Source organism: Papio anubis, chromosome 1 (genome assembly GCF_008728515.1).
Source record: "Papio anubis isolate 15944 chromosome 1, Panubis1.0, whole genome shotgun sequence".
Lineage (NCBI taxonomy): Eukaryota > Metazoa > Chordata > Mammalia > Primates > Cercopithecidae > Papio > Papio anubis.
Genome location: NC_044976.1, coordinates 216,617,426 through 216,645,388, shown reverse-complemented (window position 1 = coordinate 216,645,388; position 27,963 = coordinate 216,617,426). Strand labels below are relative to the sequence as shown.

General features: G+C 43.3%; 1 long non-coding RNA gene across 1 annotated transcript; it reads right to left on the bottom strand.

Moving 5' to 3' along the window:
* Positions 1-1,036: 1,036 nt before the first annotated feature.
* Positions 1,037-27,506, bottom strand: LOC116271736. The gene is made up of 3 exons (XR_004180473.1): positions 26,789-27,506; positions 16,846-19,343; positions 1,037-1,061 (listed from the first exon to the last, which is right to left on the bottom strand). It is a non-coding gene; the product is annotated as an uncharacterized LOC116271736 (long non-coding RNA).
* Positions 27,507-27,963: the final 457 nt, after the last annotated feature.

The window sequence follows — 27,963 nt, the reverse complement described above, 5'->3', positions numbered from 1 at the left end:
AAAGTAATCCTCCTGCCTCAGCCTCCCAAGTAGCGGGGACTACAGGCATGTGCTACCCCACCTGGCTTGCAGTTTATTTATTTATTTAGAGGCAGTGGTGTCACACTCTGCTGTCCAGGCTGGAGTACAGTGGCATGATCATGGTTTACTGCAGCTCAAACCTTGGCTCAAATGATCTCACACCAGTCTCCTCCTGTGTAGCTGGGACCATGGAAACAAGCCTCCAGGCCTGGCTAATTTTGAATTCTCTTTGTAGAGACAGGGGCTTGCTATGTTGCTCTAGGATGGCCCATCACCACTTTGGCCTCTCCCCAAGTGCTGGGATTTTTTGAGACGGGAGTCTCGCCTGCCTTCAGGCTGGAGTGCAGGGCCGGATCTCTGGTCACTGCAAGCTCCGCCTCCCGGTTCACACGCCATTCTCCGCCTCCTCAGCCTCCCCGGTGCATAGTTGGGATTGGCTAGATGCCTCACCACCGCCTCTCCGCTATTTTTTTGTATTTTTAGTAGAGACGGGTTTCACCGTTAGGCCAGGCTGGTCTCATCTCCTGGACTCGCGTGATCCCACTTCCTCTCTGCCTCTCTGCCTCCCAGTGCTGGGATTACAAGCTGAGCCACCAGTGCTGGGATTTTAATAATGGGCAAGAGCTGAACCGCTAACAATGGCCAATCAACAAATGAATGCGTGGACAAACCGGTGGGTGTGTAATGTAATGTGCGTAGAACTCAGTACCTGAGCCATTTTTTGGTAATAGCTTTATTGGGATATAATTCACACACATAAAATTTAGCCATTTAAAATGAATGACTGGGCCGGGTGCAGTGGCTCACGCCTGTAATTCCAGCACTTTGGGAGGCCGAGGCGGACACATCACCTAAGGTCAGGAGACTGAGACCAGCCTGACCAACATGGAGAAACCTCGTCTCTATCGAAAATAAAAATGAGCTGGGCGTGGTGGCACATGCTTGTAATCCCAGCTACTCGGGAGGCTGAGGCAGGAGAATTGCTTGAATCTGGGAGGTGGAGGTTGTGGTGAGCCGAGATCCCGCCATTGCACTCCAGCCTGGGCAACCAGAGCGAAATTCCATCTCAAAAAAAAAAAAAAAAGAATGATTTTGTGACTTTTTTTTTTTGTTTTTTGAGAGGGAGTCTTGCTGTGTTGCCCAGGCTAGAGTGCAATGGTGCGATCTCGGCTCACCGCAACCTCCACCTCCCAGGTTCAAGCGATTCTCCTACCTCTAAGTCTCCTGAGTAGCTGGGACTACAGGCGCACGCCACCACACCTGGCTAATTTTGTATTTTTAGTAGAGGTGGTGTTTCACCATGTTGGCCAGGATGGTCTTAAACTCCTGACCTTGTGATCCGCCCACCTCGGCCTCCCAAAGTGCTGGGATTACAGGCGTGGGCCACCGCACCCGGCCCTGATTCTGTGGCTTTTAGTACATCCACAGAGTTGTGCAACCACTATCACAGTCAATTTGAGATGATCACCCCACAAAGAAATTCTGCATCCTGTAGCAGCCAACTCCTTTTCCCACAGCCACCCTTACCCCAGCCTATGCAACCACTAATCTACTTTCTGTCTCTATTTGCCAATTCTGGACATTTCACATAAAAATAAAATCATACAATATGTGAGGTTCGTGTGTGTGTGTGTGTATGTGGCTTCTTTCACTTAACCAAATACTTTCAAGGTTCATTCATGTTGTAGTATGTATCAGCATTTCATTCCTTTTGTTTTGTTTTAGAGACAGGGTCTCGCTGTCACCCAGGCTGCAGTCCAGTGGTGTGATCATGGCTCACTGCATCCTCAACCTCCCCAGGCTCAGGTGATTCTCCCACCTCAGCCTCCCAAGTAGCTGGGACTACAGGCACACACTGCCATGCCCGGCTTTTCTTTTTTTTTTTTTTTTTTTTTTTGCATTTTTAGTACAGATGAGCTCTCATCATGTTTCCTAGGCTGGCAACTCCTGAGCTCAAGTGATCCACCTGCCTAGGCCTCCCAAAGTGCTGGGATTACAGGCGTCAGCCACAGCGCCCCTTTGTTCCTTCTTATGGGTGAATAAGGTTCCATTGCAAGGATAGACCAGATTGTTTTCCAGAGTGGCTGCACCGTTATGCAATCCCACCAGCAGGGTGTGAGGGTTCCAATTTCTCCATATCTTCACTGACACCTGTTTTTTTTGTCTGTTTTTTTTTTTTTTTTGAGATGGAGTTTTGCTCTTTCGCCCAGGCTGGAGTGCAATGGCACCATCTCCACTCACTGCAACTTCCGCCTTCTGGTTTCAAGTGATTCTCCTGCCTCAGCCTCCTGAGTAGCTGGGATTACAGGTGTCTGCCACCACACCCGGCTAATTTTTGTATTTTTAGTAGTGATGGGGTTTCACCATATTGACCAGACTGGTCTGGAACTCCTGATCTCATGATCCGCCTGCCTCGGCCTCCCAAAGTGCTGGGATTACAGGCCTGAGCCACTGCACCCAGCTGTCTATTTATTTCATTTTAGTCATTCTACTGGGAATGCAGTGGTATCTCACGGGAGTTTTTGGTAACACCTTTATTGAGAGAGGATTCAAACAGCATTATGATTCACCCATTTAAACCACATGCAGCAATGTGGATGGATCTCAGATTAACTAGTCCAAGTAAAATAATCCAGATAAGGCTAAGGACATTTGAATAAAAGCTATTTTAACTGGGGAAAAGTAAATATTGTACAATTGTATTCATCTAAAATTCTAGAAAATGCAAAATAGGCCAGGCACGGTGGCTCACGCCTGTAATCCCAACACTTTGGGAGGCCGAGGCGGGCGGATCATGAGGTCAGGAGTTCGAGACCAGCCAGACCAACATGGTGAAACCCCATCTCTACTAAAGATAAAAAAAATTAGCCAGGCTGGTGGCGCATGCCTGTAATCCCAGCTACTCAGGAGGCTGAGGCAGGAGAATCGCTTGAACTCAGGAGGTGGAGGTTGCAGTGACCCGAGATCACGCCATTGCACCTCAGTCTGGGCGACAGGGCGAGACTCCGTCTGAAAACAAAACAAAACAAACAAAAAACATAATAAGCATGTGAATCCTTCACCGGCAACCAAAGTATTCAGGTTCTCTCATCAAAATTGCCTAGAAGCATGGCGTGCCCCACGGACAGAAGGAAGAACGGTGTGGTGCCCGCGGCCCATCTGAGAACATGCGGGGAAGGGGCACCTCCTCCCCCAGCCGAGGGAGGCGGTGAGTGACTGCGCAACCCCGCCAAGGAAACTGTGCTATTTCCATGGAGCTGTGCCACCCACGGACGGGAAGATCCCACTCGCAAACCCACGCCACCGAGGCCCAGCGGCCCAACCCTGGAATGCCCGGATTCTTTTTTTTTTTTTTTTTTTTTGAGACGGAGTCTCACTCCGGCTGGAGTGCAGTGGCCGGATCTCAGCTCACTGCAAGCTCCGCCTCCCGGGTTCACGCCATTCTCCTGCCTCAGCCTCCCGAGTAGCTGGGACTACAGGCGCCCGCCACCTCGCCCGGCTAGTTTTTGTATTTCTTAGTAGAGACGGGGTTTCACCGTGTTAGCCAGGATGGTCTCGATCTCCTGACCTCATGATCCGCCCATCTCGGCCTCCCAAAGTGCTGGGATTACAGGCTTGAGCCACCGCGCCCGGCCGAATGCCCGGATTCTTACAGCCATTCAGCTGGAATCTTCTTAAGCCCACCCACCTCCCGGGCGGAGGGGCAACCAGCACTGGCTGCTGCCTGCTGTCCAAGCCATTTGAGCTCCTTGGGGGAGGGGCAGCAGCCAGCACTGGGACTGCAACTGCCTAACGTGCCAAGCTCCCTGGGCGGGAGAAGGGTGGCACCCATTTCTAAAGCTCCCGGCTGCACTTTCCCCTGCTTCAGCCAGGGAGGCGGGACAGCTCGGTCCCAAGACCTGTCCCTACAGCCCAATACAGGGCTGTGGCAGCCTGCAGCGAGTGCCTCTTCAGGCCTCACCCTGACCCATCCTTCCTCACTGGGCGGGGCTTCCCTGGAGGGTCTCCAATAACACCAGCCAGAGGCTCAGGGACAGAATTTGGATCTCCCTAGGCCTGAGCCCCTAGGGGGAGGGGTGGCCGCAGTCTCTGCAGACGAGCAGACTTAGCCCCTCCTCCCTGTAGTTCTGAGGAATCTCAGCAGCCCAGATGAGTGGTTTCCCCCCAGCGAAGCACACCCTCTCCACCAAGGAACAACGTGCTTCGTTAAACGGGTCCTTCTCCCTGTTTCCTCCAACGGGGGTTGTCAGGCACCCCATTCAGGAGCGATCCTACTGGCATCTGGTTGGTGTCCCTTGAGGTAAGACGTCCCAGAAGAAAGAGCAGGCGCCCATCTTTGCTGTTCTCCAGCCTCCCTGAGTGGCATCTCCAGGCATGGGAGTGAATCAGATGAGTATGGCCTGAAGTGAACCCCCAGCAAACTGAGGCAGCCCTACAGAAGAGGGCCCTGACTACTTAAAGAAAAACAAACACGCAGAAACTGACAGTGTCAACAACCACAAAGGCCCTCACAAAAACCCCATCCAAGAGTCAGCAGCCTCAAAACCGAAGCTAGACAAACTCACAAAGATGAGAAAGAATCAATGAAAAAATGCTGAAAACCCAAAAGGCCAGAGTGCCTCTTCTCCTCCAAACGATCACAGCATCTCTCCATCAAGGCCACAGAACTGGATGGAGGATCAGTAAGATGAACTGACAGAAGTAGGCTTCAGAAGATGGGTAATAAACACTACAATGAGCTAAAGGAACATGTTCTAACCCAATGCAAAGAAGCTAAGAACCTTGATAAAAGGTTAGAATAAGGGAGGACCACCCCTTATTGGGCATAAGACAATAAGACCACCCCTCATATTGTCTTATGCCCAATTTCTGCCTCCAAAGAAAGAAGAAGTAAAAATTAAAAAGCAGAAATGAAATCCACAGGCAGACAGCCCGGGTGCCGCACCGTGGGCCTGGTTAAAGATCGACCCCTGACCTAACCGGTTATGTTATCTATAGATTCCAGACATTGTATGGACAAGTGTTGTGAAAATCTCTGTCCTGTTCTGTTGCGTTCTGATTACCGGTGCATGCAGCCCCCAGTCACGTATCCCCTGCTTGCTCAATGGATCATGACCCTCTCATGCGGACCCCTTTAGAGTTGTGAGCCCTTAAAAAGGACAGGAATTGCTCACTTGGGGAGCTCGGCTTTTGAGACACAAGTCTGCTGAAGTTCCTGGCTGAATAAAGCTCCTTCCTTCTTTAACCCGACGTCTGAGGAGTTTTGTCTGCAGCCCCTCCTGCTACAAGAAGAATTGTTAACTAGAATAACCAGTTTAAGGCCGGGAGCGGTGGTTTACGCCTGTAATCCCAACACTTTGGGAGGCTGAGGCAGGTGGATCATGAGGTCAGGCATTCGAGACCAACATAGTGAAACCCCGTCTCTACTAAAAATACAAAAAATTAGCCGAGTGTGGTGGTGGGTGCCTGTAATCCTAGATACTTGGGAGGTTGAGGCAGGAGAATCACTTGAACCTGGAAGGTGGAGGTTGCAGTGAGCCAAGATTGTGCCACTGCACTCCAGCCCAGGCGACAGTGCGAGACTCTGTCTCAAAAAAAAAAAAAAAAAAAAAAAGAACCAGTTTAGAGAAGAACATAAATGACCTGGTGGAGCTGAAAAACATAGCATGAGAACTTCGTGAAGCACACACAAGTATCAGCTGAATTGACCAAGTAGAAGAAAGGATATCACAGTGTGAAAACCACCTTACTGAATAAGACATGCAGACAAGAAGAGAGAAAAGAGAATGAAAAAGAATTAACAAAGCCTCCAAGAATATGAGACTTCATAAAAAGACCGAACTCAAGGACTGATTGGAGTACCAGGAGAACAGGGAGAATGGAAACAAGCTGGAAAACACACTTCAGGATATTAGCCAGGAGAACTTCCCCAACCTAGCAAGACAGGCCAACATGCAAATTCAGGAAATACAGAGAACACCATTAAGATAATCCACAAGAAGAACAACCCCAAGACACATAATCATCAAATTCTCCAAGGTCAAAATGAAGGAAATACTGTTAAGGGCAGCCAGATAGAATGGCCAGGTCACCTACGAAGGGAAGCCCATTAGACTAACGGCAGATAGCTCAGCAGAAACTACAAGCCAGAAGAGAGAGGGAGCCAATATTCAATATTTTTTTTTTTTTTTTTTTTTTTTAAGATGGAGTCTCACTCTGTCACCCAGGCTGGAGTGCAGTGATGTGATCTCAGCTCACTGCAACCTCTGACTCCCAGGTTCAAGTGATTCTCCCGCCTCAGCCTCCTGATTACCAGGGATTACAGGCATGGCCACCACACCTGGCAAATTTTTTGTATTTAGTAGAGATGGGGTTTTGTCATGTTGGTCAGGCTGGCCTTGAGCTCCTATCTCAGGTGATCCATCTGCCTCGGTCTCCCAAAGTGCTGAGATTACAGGCATGAGCCACCGTGCCCAGCCTCAACATTCTTAAAGAAAAGAATTTTCAACCCAGAATTTCATATCCAGCCAAACTAAGTTTAATAAGTGAAGGAGAAATAAAATCCTTTCCAGACAAATGCTGAGGGATTTCGTTACTAACAGGCCTGCCCTGCAAGAGCTCCTGAAAGAAGCACTAAATACAGAAAGAAAAAACTGGTACCAGCCACTGCAAAAACACATCAAAATATAAAGACCAATGACACTAAGAAGAAACTGCATCAACTAACGGGCAAAATAACAAAACAGCATCATGATGACAGGATCAAATTCACACATAATAACAATAACCTTAAATGTAAATGGGCTAAAAGCCCCAATTAAAAGACCCAGACTGGCAAACTGGATAACGAGTCAAGACCCATCAGTGTGCTGTATTCAGGAGACCCGTCTTATGTGCAAAGACACACACAGGTTCAATACAAAGGGATGAAGGAATATTTACCAAGCAAATGTAAAGTAAAAAAAAAGCAGGGACTGCAATCCTAGTCTCTAACAAAACAGATTTTAAACCAACAAAGATCAAAAAAGACAAAAAAGGGCACTGCATAATGGTAAAGGGAACTATTCAACAGGAAGAGCTAACTATTCTAAATATATATGCACCCAATACAGGAGCACCCAGATTCATAAAACAAGTTCTTACAGACCTACAAAAGGAATTAGACTCCCATGTAATAACAGTATGAGATTTTAACACCCCACTGTCAGTATTAGATCAATGAGACAGAAAATTAGCAAGGATATCCAGGACTTGAACTCAGCTCTGGATCAAGTGACCTAGTAGATGTCTACAGAATTCTCTACCACAAATCAACAGAATATACATTCTTCTCCGGTGCCACATGGCACTTATTCTCAAATCAATGACACAATTGGAAGTAAAACAATTCTTAGCAAATGCAGATGAACTGAAATCATAATAGTCCCTCAGACCACAGTGCAATCAAGTTAGAACTCAGGATTAAGAAACTCACTCCAAACCACACAATTTCATGGAAATCAAAAAACCTACTCCTGAATAACTGCTAGGTAAATAATAAAATTAAAGCAGAAATCAAGAAGTTTTTTGAAACCAATGAGAACAAAGAGACAATGTACCAGAATCTCTGGGACACAGCTAAAGCAATGTTAAGAGGAAAAATTATAGTACTAAATGCCTACATTAGAAAGCTAGAGGCAAAAGCAAACTAATCCAAAAGCTAACAGAAGACAAGAAAGTACTAAGATGAGATAAGAATTGAAGAAGATACAGACACAAAAAACCCTTCAAAAAAATTCAACAAACCCAGGAGCTGGTTATTTGAAATAATTAACAAAAGAGACCACTAGCTAGACTAATAAGAAAGAGAAGAATCAAAAAGACACAATAAAAAATGATAAAGGGGGTATCACCACTGACCCCACAGAAATAAAAACTACCATCAGAGAATACTACAAACACCTCAATCCAAATAAACTAGAAAATCTAGAAGAAAAGGATCCATTCCTGGACTCCTACCAAGACTAAACCAAGAAGAAGTCAAATCCCTGAATAGACCAATAACAAGCTCTGAAAATGAGGCAGTAATTAATAGCCCACCAACCAAAACAAGCCCAAGACCAGATGGATTCAAAGAATTTTATCAGAATACAAAGAGGAGCTGATACCGTTCCTTCTGAGACCATTCCAAACAATTGAAAAGGAAGGACTCCTCCCTAACTCATTTTATAAGGCTAGCATCATCCTGATACCAAAACCTGGCAGAGACACAACAAAAAAAGAAAACTTCAGGCCAATATCCCTGAAGAACATCAATGCAAAAATCCTCAAGAAAATGCTGGCAAACTGAATCCAGCAGCACATCAAAAAACTTATTCACCACGATCAAGTTAGCTTCATTACTGGGACGCATGGCTGGTTTAACACATAAGTCAATAAATATAATCCATCACATAAAGAGAACCAAAGACAAAAACCACATGACTCAATAGATGAAGTAAAGGCCTTCAATAAAATTCAACATCCCTTCATGTTAAAAACTCTCGATCAATGAGGTATTGATAGAACATATCTCAAAAAAGTAAGAGCTATTTATGACAACCCCACAGCCAATGTTGTATCGAATGGGCAAAAGTTGGAAGCATTCCCTTTGGAAACTGGTATAAGGCAAGGATGACCTCTCTGACCACTCCTATTGACACACATAGACTCAAAATAAAGGGATGGAGAAAGATCTACCAAGCAAATGGAAAACAACAAAAAAGCAGGGGTTGCAATCCTAGTCTCTGATAAAACAGACTTTAAACCAACCAAAGGTCAAAAGAAACAAAGAAGGCCATTACATAATGGTAAAGGGATCAATTCAACAAGAAGAGCTAACTGTCCTAAATATACATGCATCCAACACAGGAGCATCCAGATTCATAAAGCAAGTCCTTAGAGACCTACAAAGAGACTTAGACTCCCACACAATAATAATGGGAGACTTTAACACCCCACTGTCAACATTAGACAGATCAATGAGACAGCAAGTTAACAAGGATATCCAGGAATTGAACTCAGCTCTGCACCAAGTGGACCTAATAGATATCTACAGAACTTTCCACCCCAAATCAACAGAATATACATTCTTCTCAGCACCACATCACACTTATTCCAAAATTGACCACATAGTTGGAAGTAAAGCACTGCTTAGCAAATGTCAAAGAACAGAAATTATAACAAACTGTCTCTCAGACCACAGTGCAATCAAACTAGAACTCAGGATTAAGAAACTCACTCAAAACCGCTCAACTACATGGAAACTGAACAACCTGCTCCTGAATGACTACTGGGTACATAACGAAATGAAGGCAGAAATAAAGATGTTCTTTGAAATCAATGAGAACAAAGACACAACATACCAGAATCTCGGGGACACATTTACAGCAGTGTGTAGAGGGAAATATATAGCACTAAATGCCCACAAGAAAAAGCAGGAAAGATCTACAATCGACACCCTAACATCACAATTAAAAGAACTAGAGAAGCAAGAGTAAGCACATTCAAAAGCTAGCAGGAGGCAAGAAATAACTAAGACCAGAGCAGAACTGAAGGAGATAGAGACACGAAAAACCCTTCAAAAAATCAACGAATCCAGCAGCTGGTGTTTCGAAAAGATCAACAAAATTGATAGACCACTAGCAAGACTAATAAAGAAGAAAAGAGAGAAGAATCAAATAGACGCAATAAAAAATGATAAGGGGGATATCACCACTGATCCCACAGAAATACAGACTACCATCAGAGGATATTATAAACACCTCTAAGCAAATAAACTAGAAAATCTAGAAGAAATGGATAAATTCCTGGACGCATACACCCTCCCAACACTAGGCTAGGAAGAAGTTGAATCCCTGAATAGACCAATAACAGGTTCTGAAATTGAGGCAATAATTAATAGCCTACTAACCAAAAAAAGTCCAGGATGAGAGAGGTTCACAGCCGAATTCTACCAGAGGTACAAGGAGGAGGTGGTACCATTCCTTCTGAAACTATTCCACTCAATAGAAAAAGAGAGAATCCTCCCTAACTCATTTTATGAGGCCAACATCATCCTGATACCAAAGCCTGGCAGAGACACAACAAAAAAAGAGACTTTTAGACCAATATCCCTGATGAACATCAATGCAAAAATCCTCAGTAAAATACTGGCAAACCGAATCCAGCAGCACATCAAAAAGCTTATCCATCATGATCAAGTTGGCTTCATCCCTGGGATGCAAGGCTGGTTCAACATATGTAAATCAATAATGTAATCCATCATATAAACAGAACCAAAGACAAAAACCACATGATAATCTCAATAGATGCAGAAAAGACCTTCGACAAAATTCAACAGTCCTTCATGCTAAAAACTCTCAATAAACTAGGTATTGATGGGATGTATCTCAAAATAATAAGAGCTATTTATGACAAACCCACAGTCAATATCATATTGAATGAGCAAAAACTGGAAGCATTCCCTTTGAAAACTGGCACAAGACGGGGATGCCCTCTCTCACCACTCTTATTCAACATAGTGTTGGAAGTTCTGGTCAGAGAACTTCTGTCCAGAGAAAGAAATAAAGGGTATTCAATTAGGAAAAGAGGAAGTCAAATTGTCCCTGTTTGTAGATGACATGATTGTATATTTAGAAAACCCTATTGTCTCAGCCCAAAATCTCCTTAAGCTGATAAACAACTTCAGCAAAGTCTCAGGATATAAAATCAATGTGCAAAAATCACAAGCATTCCTATACACCAATAACAGACAGACAGACAAATCATGAGTGAACTCCCATTCACAATTGCTTCAAAGAGAATAAAATACCTAGGAATCCAACTTACAAGGAATGTGAAGGACATCTTCAAGGAGAACTACAAACCGCTGCTCAATGAAATAAAAGAGGACACAAACAAATGGAAGAACATTCCATGCTCATGGATAGGAAGAATCAATATTGAGAAAATGGCCATACTGCCCAAGGTAATTTATAGATTCAATGCCATCCTCATGAAGCTACCAATGACTTTCTTCACAGAATTGGAAAAAACTACTTTAAAGTTCATATGGAACCAAAAAAGAGCCTGCATTGCCAAGACAATCCTAAGCCAAAAGAACAAAGCTGGAGGCATCACGTTACCTGACTTCAAACTACACTACAAGGCTACAGTAACCAAAACAGCATGGTACTGGTACCAAAACAGAGATATAGACCAATGGAACAGAACAGAGCCCCCATAAATAATACCACACATCTACAACCATCTGATCTTTGACAAACCTGACAAAAACAAGAAATAGGGAAAGGATTCCCTATTTAATAAATGGTGCTGGGAAAACTGGCTAGACATACTGGATCCCTTCCTTACACCTTATACAAAAATTAATTCAAGATGGATTAAAGACTTAAATGTTAGACCTAAAACCATAAAAACCCTAGAAGAAAACCTAGGCAATACCATTCAAGACACAGGCATGGGCAAGGACTTCATGACTAAAACACAACAAGCAATGGCAACAAAAGCCAAAATTGACAAATGGGATCTAATTAAACTAAAGAGCTTCTGCACAGCAAAAGAAACTACCATCAGAGTGAACTGGCAACCTACAGAATGGGAGAAAATTTCTATAATCTACCCATCTGACAAAGGGCTAATATCTAGAATCTACAAAGAACTTAAACAAATTTACAAGAAAGAATCAAACAACCCCATCAAAAACTGGGCAAAGGATATGAACACATACTTCGCAAAAGAAGACACTTATGCAGCCAGCAGACACATGAAAAAATGCTCATCACTGGCCATCAGAGAAATGCAAATCAAAACCACAATGAGATACCATCTCACACCAGTTAGAATGGCGATCATTAAAAAGTCAGGAAACAACAGGTGCTGGAGAGGATATGGAGAAATAGGAACACTTTTACACTGTTGGTGGGACTGTAAACTAGTTCAACCATTGTGGAAGACAGTGTGGCGATTCCTCAAGGATCTAGAACTAGAAATACCATTTGACCCAGCTATCCCAATACTGGACATATACCCAAAGGATTATAAATCATGTTGCTATAAAGACATGTGCACACGTATGTTTATTGTGGCACTATTCACAATAGCAAGGACTTGGAACCAACCCAAATGTCCACCAATGATAGACTGGATTAAGAAAATGTGGCACATATACACCTTGGAATACTATGCAGCCACAAAAAAAGATGAGTTCATGTCCTTTGTAGGGACATGGATGAAGCTGGAAACCATCATTCTGAGCAAACTATCACAAGGAAGGAAAACCAAACACTGCATGTTCTCACTCATAGGTGGAAACTGAACAATGAGAACACTTGGATACAGGAAGGGGAACATCACATGCTGGGGCCTGTCATGGGGTGGGGGGATGGGGGAGGGATAGCATTAGGAGATATACCTAATGTAAATAACGAGTTAATGGGTGCAGCATACCAACCTGGCACATTTATACATATGTAACAAACCTGCACATTGTGCACATGTACCCTAGAACTTAAAGTATAATGATTAAAAACAAAAAAACAAAAAAACAACAAAATATAGTATTGAAAGTTCTTGCCAGGACAATCAGGCAAGAGAAAGAAATAAAGCGTATTCAAATAGGAAGAGAGGAAGTCTGTTTGCAGATGACATAATTTTATATTTAGAAAATCCCATCAACTCAGCCCAAAAACGTTTTGAGCTGATAAGCAACTTCAGCAAAGTCTCAGGATACAAAATCACTGTGCAAAAATCACAAGCATTCTGTTACACCAACAATAGGCAAGCAGAGAGTCAAATCATGAATGAACTCCCATTCACAATCACTACAAAGAGAATAAAATACCTAGGAATACAGCTAACAAGGGATGTGAAGGACCTCTTCAAGGAGAACTACAAACCACTACTCAAGGAAATAAGACAGGACACAAACAAATGGAAAAACATTCCATCCTCATGGACAGGAAGAATCAGTATCACGAAAATGGCTACACTGCCCAAAGTAATTTATAGATTCAGTGCTATTCCCATCAAACTACCATTGACATTCTTCACAGAATTAGCAAAAACTATTTAAAATTTCATGTGGAATTGGCCAGGCACAGTGGCTCATGCTTGTAATCCCAGCACTTTTGAAGGCCAAGGCGGGTAGATCACTTGAGGTTAGGAGTTTGAGACCAGCCAGGCCAACATGGTGAAACCCCATCTCTACTAAAAACACAAAAATTAGCCAGGCATGGTGGCGTGTACCTGTAATCCTTGCTACTGGGGAGGCTGAGGCAAGAGAATTGCTTGCTCCCAGGAGGTGGAAGTTGCAGTGAGCCGAGATCATGCCACCACACTCCAGCCTGGGCAACAGAGTCAGACCCATCTCAAAAAAAAAAAAAAAAAGAAGTATATGGAATCAAAGAAGACCCCATATAGCCAAGACAATCCCAAGCAAAAAGAACAAAGCTGGAGGCATCATGCCGCCTGACTTCAAACTATACTACAAGGCTACAGCAGCCAAAATAGCAAGGTACTTGTACCAAAACAGACATATAGACCAGTGGAGCAGAACAGAGACCTCAGAAATACTACCACATATCTAAAAACATCTGATCCTCGACAAACCTGACAAAAACAAGCAATGAAGAAAGGATCTCTGATTCAGTAAATGGTGCTAGGAAAACTAGCCAGCCATATGCAGAAAACTGAAACTGGACCCCTTCCTTACACCTTATACCAAAATTAACTCAAGATGGGTTGAAGATTTAAATGTAAAATCCAAAACCATAAAAACTCTAGAAGAAAACCTAGGGAGGCTGGGCATGGTGGCTCGTGCCTGTAATCCCAGCAGTCTGGGAGGTCAAGGTGGGTGGATCACGAGGTCAGGCATTCGAGATCAGCCTGGCCAACATAGTGAAACCCTGTCTCTACTAAAAATACAAAAAAGAAAAAAGAAAAAGAAAACCTAGGGAATATCACTCAGGACATAGGCGTGGGCAACAACTTTAGGGCAAAAATGCCAACAGCAATTGCAACAAAAGCAAAAACTGACAAATGGGATCTAATTAAACTAAAGAGCTTATGCACAGCAAAAGAAACTATCCTCAGAGTGAACAGGCAACCTACAGAATGGGAGAAAATTTTTGGAATCTATCCATCTGACAAAGGTCTAATATCCAGAATTTACAAGGAACTTAAATATATTTACAAGAAAAAACAAATAACTCATCAAAAAGTGGGCAAGGGATATGAATAGACACTTCTCAAAAGAAGACATTTATGCATCTAACAAACACATGAACAAAAACTCAACATCACTGATCATCAGAGAAATGCAAATCAAAACAATGAGATATCATCTCATGCCAGTCAGAATGGCGATTATTAAAAAGTCAGGAAACAATAGATGCTGGTGAGGATGTGGGGAAATAGGAACACTTTTACATTGTTGGTGGGAATGTAAATTAGTTCAACCATTGTGTAAGACAGTGTGGAGATTCTTCAAGGACCTAGAACCAGAAATACCATTTGACCCAGCAATCCCATTATTGCATAGATACCCAAGGGAATATAAATCATTTTACTATAAAGACACATGCACACGTGTGTTTACTGCAACACTACTTACAACAGCAAAGATGTAGAACCAACCCAAATGCCCATCAATGATAGAGTGGATAAAGAAAATGTGATATATATATATACACACACACACACACATATACACACACATATATATACACACACACATATATAAAACACTATGTAGACATATATAGAACACTATGTAGACATAAAAAGGAATGAGATCATGTCCTTTGCAGGGACATGGATGAAACTGGAAGCCATCATCCTCAGCAAACACAGGAACAGAAAACCAAACACCGCATGTTCTCACTCATAAGTGAGAGCTGAACATTGAGAACACATGGACACAGAGGGGGAACAACACACACCAGGGGCTGTTGGAGGTTGGGGGATGAGGGGAGGTAACTTAGAGGACAGGTCAATAGGTGCAGCAAACCACCAAGGCACACGTATACTCATGTAACAAACCCACATGTTCTATACATGTATCCTGTTTTTGTTTTTTAGAATAAAAGAAAGAATAAAAATTCTGTTCTAATTTAAAATGAACAATTCTCTGATCAATCATATGGCAAATCCTTGCCCCAAGAGTGCAGAGAAAGAAAGGTACATACATAGACCCAAAACTTACTAGAGTAGAAACTCATGAGCACAACATCTTCATGAACCAGTACATCTGCAGGAAAACTGAAAAGTGTAATTGGCAAATTGTTTAAGGCTGAGTGTGAACATGATTGACAGTAAGAAATAACAGGAAGTGTCAAGCTGGGCACTGCTTAGGGCAAACCTGCCTTCTGTTCTATTCAAAGTTACCCCTCTGCTCACTGAGATAAATGCATATCTGATTGCCTCCTTTTGGAGAGGCTAGTCCGATACTCAAAAGAATGCAACCACTTGTCTCTTACCTACCTGTGACCTGGAAGCTCCCTCCCTTCGAGTTGTCCTGCCTTTGCTTTGAGTTGTCTTGCCTTTCTGGACTGAACCAATGTTCATCTTACATATGTCAATTGATGTCTCATGTATCCCTAAAATGTATAAAACCAAGCTGTGCTCTGACCACCTTGGGCACATGTTGTCAGGACCTCCTGAGGCTGTGTCATGGATGAGTGTCCTCACCTTGGCAAAATAAACTTTCTAAATTAACTGTGACTCATCTCAAGTTTTCATGGTTCACACCACTATGTAATACCCTTGTCAGTTTAAATCTTTGTTGGTTTAAATCTATTCTGTCAGAAACTAGGATTGTAACCCCTGCTTTTCTGTTTTCCATTTGCTTGGTTGATTTTTCTCCATCCCTTTATTGTGAGCGTAGGTCACTGCATGGGTCTCTTGAAGACAACATACCATCAGGTCTTGCTTTCTTATGCAGCTTGCCATTGTGTGCCTTTCAAGTGGGGCATGTAGCCTGTTTACATTCAATGTTAGTACTGATATGTGTGGATTTGATCCTGTCATGTTGTTAGGTGGTTATTATGCTGGCTTGTTTGTGTGGTTTCTTTATAGTGTCACTGATCTGTGTATTTAAGTGTGTTTTTGTATTGGCTGGTAGCAGACTTTTCTTTCTATATATAGTGCTCCTTTCAAGATCTCTCGTAAGGCAGGTCTGGTGGTAATGAACTCCCTCAGCATTTGCTTGTCTGAAAAGGATCTTATTTCTCCTTCACTTAGGAAGCTTAGTTTGGCTGGGTATGAAATTCTTGGTTGAAGAGTTTTTTCTTTAAGAATGTTGAGGCCAGGCGTGGTGGCTCACACCTGTAATCCCAGCACTTTGGGAGGCCGAGGCGGTTGGATCACGAGGTCAAGAGATTGAGACCATCCTGGCTAACATGGTGAAACCCTGTCTCTACTAAAAATACAAATAAATTAGCCAGGCGTGGTGGCGGGCGCCTGTAGTCCCAGCTACTCAGGAGGCTGAGGCAGGAGAATGGCGTGAACCCGGGAGGCGGAGCTTGCAGTGAGCTGAGATCGTGCCACTGCACTCCAGCCTGGGAGACAAAGTGAGACTCCGTCTCAAAAAAAAAAAAAAAAAAAAAAAAAGAATGTTGAATACAGGCCCCCAGTCTTTTCTGGCTTGTACGGTTTCAGCTGAGAGGTCTGCTGTTAGCCTGATGGGGTGACCTTTGTAGGTGACCTGCCCTGTCTAGCTGCCTTTAATAGTCTTTCTTTCATTTTGACCATGGAAAATCTGATTATTATGTGTCCTGGAGATGATTTTCTTGTATAGAATCTTACAGGGGTTCTCTGGTTTCCCTGAATGCGACTGTTGGCCTCTCTACCAAGGTTGGGGAAGTTTTCGTGGACGATATACTAAAACGTTTTCCAACTTGTCTGCTTTCTTTCCATCCCTTTCTGGGATGCCAATAATTCATCGATTTGGCCACTTTACAAAACACCGTATGTCTCAGATGTTTTGTTCATTTTTTATTCTTTTTAATTTTTGTCTGTCTTATTTCAGAAAGCCAGTCTTCATGTTCTGAGAGTCTTTCCTCCACTTGGTCTCTTCTGTTGTTAATACTTGCGATTGCATTATGAAATTCTTGTAGTGTGTTTTTCTGCTCGGTCAGAATGATTAGATTCTTTTTTATATCAGTTATCTTGTTTTTCAGCTCCTGCAATTCTTAGTTTTTTTGGATTGGGTTTTGCATTCTCCTGAATGTTGACGATCTTCATTCCTATTCATATTCTGAATTCCATTTCTGTCATTCCAGCTAGCTCAGCCTGAGTAAGAACCCCTGTTGAAAAACTGGTGTGGTCATTTGGAGGACATATAACACTCTGGCCATTTGAGTTACTGGAGTTCTTTCAATGGTTCTTTTTCATCTCTGCACGTGGGTGTTCCTGTAACTGCAGTGTAGATTGAGTACAGTGAGTACACCTTTTTTCTCGATGTTTTCACAGAGCCGAGGCTTTGTGCAGCGTCTTCATTTGTAGCTGACTTGTCTTTGGTCTCACAGAGGGGAATGATAGCAAGGTGTTTTTGGTGTTGGAACTTTGGGATGTGATCCAGTAGGTGGTGCTTAGGCATACTGGTTAGTTGGTAGGCTCTTGCTTGGTCATGTGGCTCCCCTATATTTTCTGACAGTTGCAGTCACGCTTCTCTCGATGTTCTGAAAGTGCAGGCTTCTCTCCCACTTGAATGCTGGCTATAAATTGCAGCTTGGCACCCTTGGGCTGCCCACCACAGCTCTGGGGCAGTCTCAGGGTTTATGTTCCTCCTCTGGCTTGGAGGCAGCAGAGGAAGGGACCTTAATAGTGGTTGTGGCCAAAGGTCTTTTGCTTGTCTCCTGGGGGCTCCACCCCAGAGGTGCCAGTTAGCAATTGCTAAGTGCAACCAGCCCAGGATGGAGGGTCTGTGCTGTGGGTCCAAGCCCAGGGTTTCCTATCTGGTGACAAGCAGGGGTGTGGGTGGAACCCGTGGGAGATGAACTGGTCTCCTCTCCTTGGGTCAAGTGCAGTTTGTTGGAGGTATGGATAAGGCACTTATGGTATTTGTTCATTCATTTGTCTGAGGATAGCAAGGGCAGTTCCACTGCAGTGGTAGAAAGGCTTTTGGTTGCTCCTGAGGGCTCTACCTCCAAGAAATGCAGAACCACGGTTATTGGGGGTGTTCAGCTGGTGGGTGGGGCAGCTGCACTGCTGGCATAAGCTTGGGGTTCCACTTGTTGGGGAGCAATGGGATGAAGGCTCACAGGGAGAAAGACTAGTCTCCTCTTGGTATGGTGGCTGTGGTGGTGGCTGTAAGCTTGGGTGTAGCTCTCACAGGGAGAAAGACTAGTCTGCTCTCGGTGTGGGGCTGTGGTGGTGGCTGTAAGCTTGGCTGTAGCTCTCAGGTTCTTTGTTTCTTCCCCAGACCAAAGGCAGCAGGGATAGAACCATGACTGTGGCAGTGGCAGAGGGGCTTCCATATGCCTCTCGGAGGCTCTCCATGGGAAACTCTGGGCCACTACTGGTGGCTACGCTCAGCCAGGGGAGAGGTGACTGTTCTGTGGTCATGAGCTGGGGGCCCTACAGCAGGAAAACTGAGCAGACCTGTGGTGCCTGCCATAGTGGATCCCCAAGGGTCTGCACTGGGTCCAGCAAGCAGCCCATATCTCAGTCCCCAGGACATCACCTGCTGCCACTTCTGAAAAGCCTGATGACATCTATGCTAAGTCTGAGGCCACTTATCAAGACCTAGCTCAGACACAAGCACAGTAGGTCCATTCTCTGCTGACCTGGGCGCAGCTCTCTTAGCTCGCCAGCTCTGGGGGCCTCTGTGCTGCAGTACAGATCGTCTACACCATGGACTCCCAGGTGGCCTGTGTTCCCTGCTGCGGGCTGCGAATCTCAGCCACGCTGACTTGTCCCAGGGTCCCGCCCTGGCTGGAGAAGTGCAGAGTTCCTTCTGGGAGAAACACAGGCCCAGCCCTTTTTTGGACTGAAGGTAACTCAGCCTATCTACAGATGAGAAGAAGCTTGACCTGGGGGTCTCCTGACCCTGTTCAGCAAAGAAAACAGGTCTGGGAGTGAAAACAAAGACTTGCTGCTTCCCAGATTCTTCCGGATGACCAGCAGTGACAACTTTAGATACACCATGTTAATAACAGAACCTGTGGTGTTGTAGAAAAGGAACTTGAACAATACATTGAAAATGGTAAATCTCGTTTTCTTTAGGGCTGATTACTGACACATTTTGTATTTCATATAAGACATCTGACATCTTCTGGCTGTCTTATGACAGTCACGCATTTCTGTAAATGAGAAAATACATTAGGGTGTAATCATTCATATATGTTTGTATATTAAAAAGAGTAGCAAAATGAATATATATTTATATCCTCCCCACTGGAACTCAGAAAAGGCTGTAGCTCTTCACTCTCCCAGGCCGAGTCCTCAGAAGACTGATATTTACCAATCTTTAATAGCATATTCTCTCTGGAGAAATGCTTCTATTTGTTCAGTTTGATGAAATCGCCATGCCATTGTTATTTACTTTTTATTTTCTTACATAGAATCTAAAACAAGGTATATTAAATGCTTATTGATCCTATTCTTCACCTGGCTTATATCATTTGCCTATATTTTATTTATTTTATTTTATTTATTTTATTTTATTTTATTTTTTTGAGACGGAGTCTTGCTCTGTCGCCCAGGCTGGAGTGCAGTGGTGCGATCTCGGCTCACTGCAAGCTCCGCCTCCCGGGTTCACGCCATTCTCCTGCCTCAGCCTCCCGAGTAGCTGGGACTACAGGCGCCGCCACCTCGCCCGGCTAGTTTTTTGTATTTTTTAGTAGAGACGGGGTTTCACCGTGTTAGCCAGGATGGTCTCGATCTCCTGACCTCATGATCCGCCCGTCTTGGCCTCCCAAAGTGCTGGGATTACAGGCTTGAGCCACCGCGCCTGGCTATAGGAGATTTTAAATCTAATACAGATACTGTCTTTTGTTTTTACATATATTCTATTGGCATTTTACACTGGGATCATGCAGTATTTCATTATATAAATTATTTAATGTTTATGGAGAAAAAAGAAAAGTATTTTGGTATTTGTTTTGTTCTTTGCTCTATAATTTCCATTACACACTGATTAGATAATTTTTTGAGTATTTTACATTTTAGGTAATTATGCATTTTATCCATAAAGAATCTGCATGTGGGATAGAGAGCTGTTTTCTCCTCTCTTCTATTTCATCTCCAATCTGACGTCCCCAGAATCTTCAGCTCTTGGTGTAGTTGGAGGAGAGCAGTTGATAATTCCAGTAAATGGGCCTAATTCAATATACCACAAATCAGTCTGAAGCAGGACATGCCTTCAAAACACACCCAAATGCCTACATATGTATAATAATACCAATTTATAAGTTACAATTGATGTGAAAAATAAAATTACAAAAGGATTGTAAAAGTAAATTCAAAGGGAAATCAGGCCTAAAAAAATCCCTGAGGAAATGTGTCATCAGAGGCTTTCCCAGGCATACGCTGCTCTACAGCCCCCACCACACAGGTTTAACCAAGAATCTGACCCCGGAAGGTGACTCAGGGACGTGTGTCCTGGTATTCTGATCTACAGAAATCCTGCCCTCTCTTAGTGATCCATCCAGAGCTCTAGGATCGTTTCTAGATTTACTTACTACACACAGACTGGAAGCTTTTGACAGAAGCTTTGAACTGGGACCCTGCCCTGTTCCCCCAGCTTCTCTAGAATTCAATGTTCTAATCGCTCCTGAGAGACTCCACCTGAGGGGATCTCTCTGAGCCAACAAGATTTCAAGTGAGAAGAGGAACAAGGCAAGAGCCGGGCTATGTCTAGGGTTCCCTTACCTGACTTATGTCTTAGGTTTACCCAAGTATTGACAAGATTCGTCTCTAGATGGTAGAAACTAGATGGAGGAGCTCTAGCTCACAGAAGTAGACAATGGGATCAGTGCTCCATAGATCCAGCTTAAGCTCGGCCATGAGATACTAAATCTCTCAGAAAAAAAAGTAATAGTTCCCTATCATCTACACCTGTAGCCTCAGACAGGGAGGCAGTGAGCATGCATGCTCAATAAAACTCCACATCCACATCACAGAGAGACGGAACAGTCCCAAAGGACCCTGAAGGGTGATGTGGAGAGACCAAAAGGATATGAACCCACAGCGCCTGCCCTACCACCTGCTCCAATACTAACCCTGTCCTTTCCCAAGATGATTTCCAGATTTTTCTTTGGCCCTCACTAAGGGTGATTCAGAAAGACAAAAAGGTATTAATGCCCTCCATTCTCCGTATCTCCTGAGGTCTGAGTTGTTTACTCTGCAGGTTTCGGGTAGCTATCCCTCCCCAACTACATCCACAAAATTAGTGTATCTCATTCCAGCACCAAGAATTTCACCTTGATTCTGGTCACTTCCTACCTTCTCCTAGACATTTTATCTAGAAAAGCCAGATGAAATAGGGACAAAAATGTTCACATAAAACTCAACCACAACTAAGTTGGAGTATCATAATCCCACTTTGGGCTAGGCTGCCACTCAGCCTACTACAAACTAGGCTTGGAGCAGTTAGGGGAAAGCTAGCGTTTAGTTAGAGCTGATGTGGAAGTCAGCTAAAAGCTTGTTACAGAGCTCCTGTCAAGCTGAATCCTAACCCAAGGAGGACTGAGGGCTGTGTAGCTCTATAACCCACGTTTGAGGTGGGTCAATTGGAACTCTATGAAAGGCTGCAAAAGACTAGCTCTAAACCCTAGTCTAGTACAAACTAAGCTAGGGTTGCATTTAGGGGAAAGGAAGATGTATTCTCCTCCCCTTCTCTCCCCTCCCCTCCACTCCTCTCCTTTCCCCTTCCCTTCCCTTCCAGTTCCTTTCCTTTCCTTTCCTTTCCTCTTTCCTCTCCTCTCCTCTCCTCCCCTCCCCTCCCCTCTCCTTCCTTCCTTCTTTCTTTTCTCTTTCCTCTCTCTTTTCTTTTCTTCACTCTGTCTCCCAGGCTGGAGTGCAGTGGCCTGATCTCAGCTCACTGCAACCTCTGCCTCCCGGGTTTAAGCAATTCTCCTGCCTCAGCCTCCTGAGTAGCTGGGACTACAGGCGTCCACCACCATGCCTGATTAATTTTTGTATTTTTAGTAGAAACAAGATTTCACCATATTGGCCAGTCTGGCCTCGAACTCCTGACCTTGTGATCCACCCGCCTCGGCCTCCCAAAGTGCTGGGATTATGGGCTTGAGCCACCGCGCCCGGCCAGTAAGATGTATCTTTTCAAGTAGTCAGCGTGGAATCTCAAATTTGGGAAACAGATCTCTACAGCCCTCAACCATTTCATTCTTATCCTGGAGGCAGTCAAAAAGAGATTATTCCTTTTTAGACAGAATTACATTCAATCAACAAATTGTAACATATGGATCAGGAGAAGGAAAAGATGGCAAAACCAGTCAGCCAATTTCTAGTAGATTTGATGATAAGAGACACAACGTTGTCAGAGTGCAAATGGTTCTGAAATTTGAAAAGGTGACAGAGATTAGTTTTGAGGGACACACGGTGTGTCTGGAGTCAGTTTTTATGCTGACGGTGTGAGCAGTGATGAGGTATTAACAATACCTTCCGAAGTGAGTCCAAAGGTCGGTGAAGTCATTCTGTTGAGAATAGTCGGGGGCCTCCCATATTGTGAGACAGAAAGATCACCTTTCACCAAGAACCACAGTCTGGCCGCGGTGATGCCCTCGGCATTAGACATGGATTCAGACTCAACCCACAGCCTGGTTACAGTCAGTCTCTTCAGAGAACAGGCTCTTATTAAAAACTTCTGTTTTTTTTTTTTTTTTTTTTCTTTTTTGAGACGGAGTTTCACTCTTGTCACCCAGGTTGGAGCGCAATGGTGCATTCTCGGCTTAGTGCAACCTCCGCCTCCTGGGTTCAAGCGATGAAGCGATTCTCCTACTTCAGCCTCCTGAGTAGCTGGGATTACAGGCGCCTGCCACCATGCTTGGATAATTTTTGCATTTTTAGTAGAGACAGGGTTTCACCATGTTGGCCAACTCAAACTCCTGACTTCAGGTGATCCACCCGCCTCAGCCTCCCAAAGTGCTGGGATTACAGGCGTGAGCCACCGCGCCCGGCCAAAAACTTGTAAATGAGTGACCTGACACAGCAGTAAATCAGCTGCTGAGGTTATTTCCAGTTTGCAGCCTGAAAGATTTCCTTTTTTCAGACAGTCTGTAGTTTTTAATGCAAAAGACCAAACAGCTAGAATGTGAGCAATGAAACCTGAGTTCTGAGCATTGAGTGGCATGACCACCCCACTCAGGTTCCGCATGGCTAGCACTGAAGTTCAAAAGCCACCGTAGACAGTAGCTCAGTGAACACCATGAGGTATCAGTTTCCCTGACCTATCGGTAAACCAGGGAAGAAATTTAGGGAATACTTAGTGAAGTAGGGGCCCCACAGAGCCAGAAGCTTTGCTCCAGATAGTGCAGCAGGGCATAAAATTCCCACCACAGAGACTCCGATTTTCCCTTTAGAACTATTTCTGTGTCAGTCCAATTTCCTTCTAGAACACATTACTTATATTTAACAAGTAGTCTTTTGAGGTCTTTCATAAGAGTTCAAATTGACCCACCTCAAAATTGGAATACAAAGCTAGGCAGCCCCCAGCCCTCCTTGAGTTGGGATTCAGTTTGACTGGAGTTCTGTAGCAAGCTTATAACTGACTTGCACATTAGTGTAACCTGTTCTAGTGTCAGGGTGGCTATGAGTCAAACACGCCAAAGAATATGTTTAGGTGCAGTCTCTTTTTGTCAAAGGCTCCAAATGGCAAAGTGATCACGTTTTTCTTGACTGTTGGAAGAATTGAGCAATGAAAATATGCCCACTTAGCTTCACTAAACCTTATTTGGAAAGCGGAGCTCTGGGTTTTTTCCAGGTCTTCTTGTTATTGAGAAAACAGGGCTTACTACCCAATATGCTAGGGGCCAATACATTGAGTTGTCATTGGTTTTTTGTTTTTGAGAAAAGTTTTATATTGAAAGTTCATTCCCAAAGAGACAGGAGTCCCAAGCTGGAATCTGTCTCCCTCTGGTGGCATCACAGCAGAATTTCTACTAGAAAAGGCACGGGGGTAGCTTCTGAGCTTAGGAGGTGACTAGCAGATGGTAATGGGAGGTCTGGAATACCCATGGGCATGCCCAGTTCTTCATGCTTCCTCATGGGTCATATGTGCAAATTTTGGGGGAGTTAGGAAACGTGGTAGAAATTCAGGCTATGATGTCAGCAAGCTCACTCTGTGCACAGTCCCATTGGTTATATTTGTTCAAACCAATTTCAGCCACTTTATCCCATAAGTGAAGGGAATTTCAGTGTTTTAGGAAGTTGTGTGTGTGTGTTTTGTTTTGTTTTGTTTTAATTTGCCATCCTGTAAACTCAAGGATTTCTGTTAGTCATTGGCTTAACTTTTTTTTTTTTTTTTTTGAGACAGAGTCTTGCTCTGTTGCCCAGACTGGAGTCCAGTGTCCTGATCTCGGCCCACTGCAGCCTCCACCTCCTGGGTTCAAGCCATTCTCCTGCCTCAGCCTCCAGAACAGCTGGGATTACAGGCACACACCACCACACCGGCTAATTTTTGTGTTTTTGTTAGAGATGGGGTTTCACTATGTTGGCCAGGCTGGTCTCAAACTCCTGACTTCATGATCCACGCGGCTCGGCCTCCCAAAGTGCTGAGATTACAGGTGAGCCACCGCGCCTGGCTGCTTCTTTAACTTTCTGAAGCACGGTTTCAATTATCAGCTACATCTACTAGCAGAGCGATATTACCGCTCTAGACAGACACCTCTGTCTTTGCAGCTAACAGCTCATGCAGGGTGAACATTTTGGACATCAGAGTATAAAGGTTCTCATGATAAAGACTGACCTGCCCTCTGTGGCAAATGGAGAAGTCTGTCTCTCACCCAGACTGGAATAATCCCCGCCAGCACTCAGGGGACAGGGAAGCACAAACACAGGTAACACAGTTCTAACTGTGAAGTTTGGTGTAGAAACACAGAGGACATTGAGTTAGCCGCAAAGGCTCCACCTCCATTGTTCTGTGGCATTTCTGCCCTCATGGTGAACCCTGCCCAAGCCCTGTCAGTGGAGTTTTGGTATCAGCAAGTACAAAGAGAGACTCTCTGCTTATAAGCAAGGTACCAACACCCACATTTTCTTTCAGTTGCTAGCAGCCTGTTGACTGCTTTCAGCAAAACCACAAGAACTTACAATATTTTCTATTTATCCTAAGTCTTCTATCAGCTTCGGGGACTCCTCATTGTTTCCGACCTTGGCTAGGAGAATGAACATATGAGGCACATTTAGACTGCTCCTTTCAATTCTCCCTCTCACACAACAGCCTCGCTAACAGGTTGGAGAATGGAGGGATCTTACTCTCACTTCACTCTCGTTTGGGTGAGAGAATTTGCTGCTTGTTCCAGGAAGCCTTCTCATACGCCCTGGCCAGGTCTGTGAAGAATCTTTCTACTTTCCTCTTATACAAAGTTATAAGGTTATAGATCTCTCAGAATCAATCTCATCATCACCCAAGCTGTCAAAAATGTGAACATTCTTGGATTTTTTTTTTTTCTATTTACAAGCCAAAAAATTAAGACTGTCAACTCCATGGATATTAAAAGAAGGCATGAGATTCCTGGGCCTGATGAAAATATTTGATGATTCACCACACAAACGAAAGCAAGAGCTCCATATTTGCACTTGTTCCCCATTCCACTCCAAGTGACAGGGATGACACCAAGAGAGCCAACTGGATACTTTCTGCGCAGTAGATTTTGATCACAGCTGAGGAATCTCAAGGTTAAGAAATCCCAGTGCTTTAACATGTGTTTCAAAGAAAACCTGCCAACCAGTGCCTCAGAGAAAGGCATAATCTTTATTCAATTGTCCAAGTATTTATTTACAGACCTGACGAGACACATCCTTCAAGTCTGTTTCTTTCATTTAAAAAAATTCTGAAAAAGACAGCCCAGAAGAAACGCTTACACAAGATGTGGGAAAATGAAGTGAGAGATCCATGAAGAATTGTCTCCCAAAAGGGAGCAACATTCCCTTACATATATGAGAAGATTGATACAGTCCGTATAAAAAACAGTAAGGCGGCTCATCACAATATTAAAATAGAACTACCATATTATTCAGCAAGCCCACATCTGGGTATTACATCCAAAGGAAATACAGTCAGTATCTCAGAGGGAATTCTGCAATCACAGGTTTATTGCAGCATTTTTCACGATAGTCAAAGACACGGAAACAACCTAAATGCCCATTCATAGGTGAACGGATAAAGAAATTGTGAGATGTACACACACACACACACAATGAAATATTATTCAGCCATAAGAAAGAATAAAGTCTTGTCATTTGTGAAAATATGGATGAAGCTGGAGAATGTTAGATAACATAAGTCAGATACAGAAAGACAAATGTTATATGATCTTACTTATAGATGGCGCTTAAAAACATTGAACTCATAGAAACAGACTACATAGTGGTTTCCAGGGGCCGGAAGGTAGGGGATATGGGGAGACATTGCTCAAAAGGTACCAACTTTCAGTTTTAAGATGAATAAGTTCTGGCAATCTAATGTACAGCACGGGTGGCAACAGATGTTGCCTCAGTCCATTCCTGCTGCTTTAACAAAATACCTGACTAGGTAGTTTATACGTGATGTAAATTCATCGCTCACAGTTATATAGGCCGGGAAGTGCAAAATCCAGTCATTGGCAGATTGTCTCTGGTGAAGACCTTGCTCTCTGCCTTTAAGATGACTCCCTGAATGTTACGTTCACAGATAGCAGAAGGGCAGAAAGGGCAGAACTCACTCCCTCAAGTTCTTTTATGAAGTCATTAATCTCAATGATGAGGGCACAGCCTTTGTGACCTCACCACCCGCTAAAGGCCCCACTTCTTAATATTATTGTTTTGGAGTTTAAAGTTTCAACACGAATTTAGGTGGAGGACAAACTTGTAAGTCATGGCAGACACTGGTTTTGTAACAATTACCACACAATGTGTCTTTGGAGATATCTTGAATATATCCAATATTATCTGTCAACTAATATTTTAAAATTAAACATACAAATAAAATATGAAAATAATTTATCCATTGAGCAAAAAAGGCCCACTGAAGATTTCTGACCAAAACCACCACTGACTCTGGTGCTGTGGGGCTGCTGAGAACCGAAAGATGAAGAAATGAGCAGGATTATATGTCTTCACCGAAAAGCCAGCTCTGAGGGTGAGATGATACTAACTTGGGTGAGACAATGACAGGTGACAGCAAATAAAAAAGAATTCATTATATTTTGTTAGCTTATTGGAAAAAAATTCCTGGCCACAAAAAAAATCTCAATTCTGAATAAACTGCTAAATCAAATTTTAAATATACATCCTGATTAAAAAAACAAAAACATTTCTGTGGTCTTAAAATAGAGAAAGATTTCTTAAATAAAACAAAAAAATTTAATATGCTGGGGGAAAGAACAAATAACATTCTATTAATATTAACAACTTATCAAAATACAGAATAAATTATATTTTGTTAGTTTACTGGAAAAATTGAATTCCTAGCCACAAAAACACTAAATTCTGAATGAATTGCAAAATAAAATTTTAAATATATATCCTCATTTAAAAAACAAAATTTCTGTGGCCTTAAGAGAAATATTTCTTAAATAAAAAATATTTAATATACTGGGGAAAATAATAAATACAATTTATTAAAATTAAGAGCTTATCAAAATACAGAGAGACTGAGTGAGAGCAATACCAAAGAAAGGACTCTTACCCAGCTTCATGTAAAGAACCACTATAAATCAAGAAGAAAAAGACCCCTAAAATAGTGGGAGATGAGCAAAATAA